This window comes from Benincasa hispida, chromosome 9 (assembly GCF_027475165.1).
Source record: "Benincasa hispida cultivar pf3 chromosome 9, pf3_genome.v1.1, whole genome shotgun sequence".
In the NCBI taxonomy this organism is placed as follows: Eukaryota; Viridiplantae; Streptophyta; class Magnoliopsida; order Cucurbitales; family Cucurbitaceae; genus Benincasa; species Benincasa hispida.
This window is the reverse complement of record NC_143486.1, coordinates 65,628,150-65,634,149: the sequence shown is the minus strand read 5'-3', so window position 1 is coordinate 65,634,149 and position 6,000 is coordinate 65,628,150.

Sequence of the window (6,000 nt, the reverse complement as noted above, 5' to 3'; positions counted from 1 at the left end):
TATTTTCTCTCTCTCTCTCCTTTTTTTCTTTTTACTCTCTCCTTTTCCTTGCCGCAAGGAAAATATAATTATTTTATTCGAAATTTAATTTAATAATTTATTTAGAATAATTGCAAATGCATCCAAAGGTGTTTGAACCGACCATTTGTAAAGAGTTGTAGGTTACCATATGGCCATTTGAATGATATTTTGATTTGTTATTAATAATTTAAGTTTTAAATTTGTCCTTGATATAAAATATGTATGTTCAATAAAAAGTTAGAAATTTAATCCTTCATTTTACGTGTTAAATTCTTTTTTTAAAAAAATCTTATGAATATTATTGATTTTGTACCTATGGTTTAAATTAATTACGGAGATCATCAGCCACTTGACCAGATCTTAATTCAAATTATTTTATAAAAAGACAATAGAATTAAACTTTGTGTCTTTTGCTAAGCCACTTTATTCGTAAATGCTCTTCTTACAACCACTATTTATAAAACTATAAAAGACAAAAACTACAAGAATCTATATAACCCATTATTTTATCTAAAAGTGAGTTAAAGAATTTGTTATATATTGGTTTGTACACTACGACCTTTAAATTTAAGACAACACTGTGAATTGTTATTTATAATATTAGGCAATAGTTAAGTACGTATTGCCTATATTATACTAGTTCAATGTATTTGGTCTTAAGGTGTTCATAGATGCAAAAATACTTTTCCTTTTTAAATACAAACTTATTTAAGTGATAATTGGTATGCACTTTCTTTGAAGTTTATAGTTCAAATTTCTATATCTCACATCTATTACACTAAAAAAAGACACAACCTCTTCATTTAATGGTTAAAGTAGGCTTTGAGGAAAAGAGATTTCAAACTAAAAAGATAAAATATCCACCTCTTATAAAGGTTATTTATCTTGCTATTAAACTAACTATATTTTTTCTCTATTCATAAGAAAATGGTAGCAATCTTTTTTATTTATTTATTTTTTAATGAAAGATTACATCTTATTCATTCCAAAACGTGTTCTACGACTGAATTCTATCAAATACACCATATGTTTTAGGAAAAGAAATTGACATAAAACAATCTCAACATAGTACAAATGTGACGAATCAAATTAGAGAGAGATTTAATGAATATTGCTCGAGAGATAATGTAACGACCGAGCTCCTTAGGACTTAAACTAGGTTGTTACTATAGACATGGATGCATACAATTCAAATTGACATCTTTTCATAATTTAATAAAACCAATTTATTAGCATAAAGTAATTAACTTTATTAAAACTAAATAACTGAAATCCATTTAACAAGGTACCCTTAAAACCATAAAACAAAATAGAAAATTCTCTTAAAAAGTTTAAAAGAAAAAACACTTAAAACTTCAAGTTCAAACATCGAGACTAAAAATTTTAAAACATAAAATCCTGAATGTTGGGTTTTATGTCCTAAAACTCGTAGTTTGTAAACAACAAATTTATTCTGTCAATCAATATAGATGTTATTGAAGTTAGATTCAATAAAGTTGTTATTAGATGCATGAATTGCTCATTTCGTTTTTAGAAATAACCTAAATCCAATAAACTAAGATCCATAGCTATTACATGAGTATTTAAATTTCATGTGGAGACATAAGAGTGGATGAAGTTCGAGTAAATAGCCAAAATGGTCTATAGTATATGGATAAGGCTAGGTACCTTATTCTAGGGACACTATTGGATACGACCCACTTTGTAGATGTTACAATTGTAAAGTGTAAAGTGCAATAAACGAAGTGATCCTAATTCATTCATGTGGAGACATGCGAGTAGGAGCATCCTATGCAAAGAGTTTGTATAAGATCAGACCAAGAAATAAGTCACTCTTACTTTATAATGCTATTTACCGTTTAAGACTGACTATTTCAAAGCGATGACCTAGGTAACTTGACCTTAATCCTGAGCTAACTATGAACTCCTATTTATTCCGGATTATCCTTAGATTTGCATGGATGAGGGTTGACTCACCAGCGCCGGCTCAATAAGCTTTCCATTTCAGGGGTAAGATCGGGTAGATAGCTAGGGACAGAGGGTGTAAGACGAAATTCACTCCTACCCACTTTTAGGGATAATAGAGAGGTTGTTCCCTTTAGCTGCTGATTTCGGGTCTTGAACAAGGAACCCTACTCTCTCATTGGCTCGAAAGGGACTTGGTTTAGTGATTGGATCACAAACCAATTGTTCATTAAAGGATCAATGAGACTTAAGTTATAAGATGTAATCTCGGGGGTAAAACAGCTTTTTGGACCCAACCGTTATTACAGACAACCTGTGAAGGGTTGACTTACTAATTATAGTTATACCGAGTAGACACAATTATATCTATAGTGAGGGGAATGCAACTACTGGGCTTTAGTGGAGTGACCCAATAGTTAACGAATGTTAGTTAATTCAGGTTAAAGAGTTTAGCTGTTAATCTCGGATCGTTGGAGCTCATGATCTGTAGGTCCATTAGGTCCTCTTATTATCTCACAGAGGGATAAAACCTTAGAATATCGTGATAAGAGAATTTGAAATGTTCAAACTCAAATTGAAGGAATCGGTAATTATATACGATATAATTACACGTTTAATTGATGAATTAAACAGAATTGGAAAATTAGATAATATTTAAATTTGATTTAAATATTAAATTAATGAATAGGGATTCATGTTGAGAATCAGTGTTTTATTAATTTAATATTTGATATTAAATTAATTAAATTATTTAATTAATTATTTAGAATTAATTTATTTAAAATTAATTTTTGAATTAATATTTATGTGATTAATTTTAAAATTTAAAATTTGATTTCAAATAAAATTTAATCGACTTTTATGTTAAAATTCATTTAAGTTTAAAATTGTTCTCATTTCTTCCATTATATCTTACACCACACAAATCCACTTCTCCAAAGTGGTTTGAGTGTCATTACCTCATGGAAGAAGGCTGCATGGAGAAGGGAAAAATAAATTGAACTTCAGTTGTTGAAAATTCATGCAAATTTAGAAACTTGAGAGAGAAGGGCTCTCTCTAAGTCTTGACACTCAAATATGAAATTTCCTAAAAAATTCCCTCAAATTTCAGCTCATTTTGGGTTCCACCACCCAATCTAAAACCCTAGAGAATAGTAGGGAAGATCAAGTGGTGGTTAACACTTTGCTGCTGAGGAAATTGAAGCTGAATTTTGTGGATTGAAGGTCTTCAAAGGTATATCATCCAACCCTATTTTAAGTTCTTGAATATGCTTTCTTAGTTACTAAAATTGATGAATTAGAATGTTTAATGATTCTGTTTACTTCTACTAATTGCATGTTAACCCCGACAATTGGTGTCAGAGCATGATTTAAGCACTTAATTCGTATTAATTTTAGCTTGGAGGGTGATTTTCATAGGTTGTATGAAAATGGTTGCTGATATGGTTAATTTAATTTTGGCATTCAATTTCTCTTCAATTAAATGTTAATTTTTTTAATTGGCTATTTGTTTATGGGCCTTAATGTGTGATTAAGAGTTTGTAAATTTTTTAGAGTCAATAAAGTTGCAATTAGGTTGTAATTGAAAAAAGAAGCAAGAGAGGTCATCTGCAGAATTTCAACTTTGAAGCTACTGCCAATCAGTGTTGTGACACAACCCTTAGAGCGTTGCAACGCTGCTCATTAAACAGTCCAAAAAAGTGAAGAAATCATGTGACGTTGCAATGTTGTTCATCCTAGCCTAAAAAAAATGCACACAACCAGATCGACGATTCAAGTGAACCGGTTCGGCTGGTTCGAGTCTTGGAGGTCCGATTCAGCCCCATTTTGGCTAGTTCAACCTGTTTTAGTGCTTTAGAGATCCGGTTCGGGCGGTTCAGGTCCAGTTCGAGTCGGCTTGTGAAATCAATTATTATTGTAATAATTTAGGCTAATTGCTTCCTTGGAATGTCAAAACTGGTCCATATCAGTGTGTTAATTACAAATGCATTGTAAATGTATGTTATAATTAAATAAATTTTTTATGTGCATATAGTATGCCATGAAGATTTAAAATCCCACCATAGGAAGCCTGTAGCATGCATTGAAATTATGTTATAAAGAGCAATAATATATAGTATGCATGTTAGGGTTTCAAGTATTTAATATAAAGTATTATATTAAATCTCAAAATACTTGATGAATGTTATGGATGATCAACATGTTTATTGTTTTATAATTGTTATAAAAATCGGATTAGACATTTAAAATCCATAACAAAGATAAGATGCATGCTCACATAAGGTTAACAAATAACAACTTATTTTAATAGTTGAAATAGGTCGTTATCTTGTAAAATTTGGTTACAAACTCAACCGGTCTATAATCTTGTCTAAGGTTGGAGGTATTTAAATTGACAGTTTACAAAACACCTCATACTTGGGGATTATAAGCAAATAATTGAGCGTTATTAACCCGATTTTATGAGCATACGTGAGCGATGTGAGGTTTTAACATACATGATGATGGTTTAGAGGATCTATTAACCTTTAAAAAGGCAATGGAAGATGTTGACAGGGAATAGGGGATAAAAGTCATGGACATTGAAATGGAGTCTATGTACTTCAACTCTCTCTGGGAACTTGTAGATCAACCACATGAAATTACACCTAAAGGTTGTAAATGGATCTACAAGAGGAAACGAGACCGAACTGACAAGGTGCAAACCTATAAAGTCAGACTCGTGGCAAAAGGTTTTACCCAAAGAGAAGGGGTTGATTATGAAGAAAATTTTTCTCCTGTTGCCATGATAAAGTCAATTAGAATACTTCTTTCCATTGCCACATATTATGACTATGAAATATGGAAAATGGATGTCAAGATAGCTTTCCTAAATGGCTATCTTGATACAAGTATTTTTATGTTTCAACCAGAAGGATTCATCGAAAAAGGAGAAGAACAGAAAGTCTATAAGCTTAAACGATCCATTTATGGATTGAAACGAGCATCAAGATCCTGGAATATAAGGTTTGATTCTGAGGTTAAATCTTATGGCTTTGAATAGAATGTTGACGAACCTTGTGTATACAAGAAGATATCCAACAAGATTGTAGCATTTTTAGTTCTTTATGTTGATGATATTTTGCTCATTGGGAATGAGACAAGTTTCCTTGCTGATGTAAAGAGATGGTTAACAACACAATTCCAAATGAAAGATTTGGGTGATGTTCAATACGTTCTAGGAATACAGATCTTTCGAAATTGAAAGAATATAACTCTAGCACTATCTCAGGCATCTTATATTGACAAGATGTTGTCAAAATATAATATGCAAAATTCCAAAAGAGGTATGTTACCTTTTAGACATGGAATTCATTTGTCAAAGGAACAGTGTCCTAAGACACCTTAAGATGTTGAGGAAATGACAAGAATTTCATACGCATATGCAGTTGGGAGTGAGATATACGCAATGTTATGTACACGCCCTGACATATACTTTATAGTTGGAATCGTCAGCAGGTTCCAATTGAATCCAAGACACAGTCATTGGACTACTGTAAAAAGACATCCTCAAATATCTAAGGAGAACGAGGGACTATATGCTTGTGTATGGACCTAAAGATTTGATCCTCACAAGATACACTGATTCTGATTTCTAGACTGACGTAGATTCTAGGAAATCTACTTCAGGATCAGTTTTCACTCTCAATGGAGGAGCTATAGTTTGGAGAAGCATTAAGCAAAGTTGTATTTCTAACTCCATAATGGAAGCAGAATACGTGGATGCATGTAAAACTGCTAAAGAAGCAGTATGGCTACGCAAATTCTTGGCAATTTGGAAGTAGTTCCAGATATGCACCTACCTATCACATTGTATTGTGATAATAGTGGTGTTGTTGCCAACTCAAAAGAACCAAGGAGTCACAAATGTAGAAAACATATTGAGAGAAAGTACCATCTCATCAGAGAGATAGTACACTGAGGAGATGTGATCGTCACAAAGATAGCCTCTGAAGACAACTTTACTGATCCATT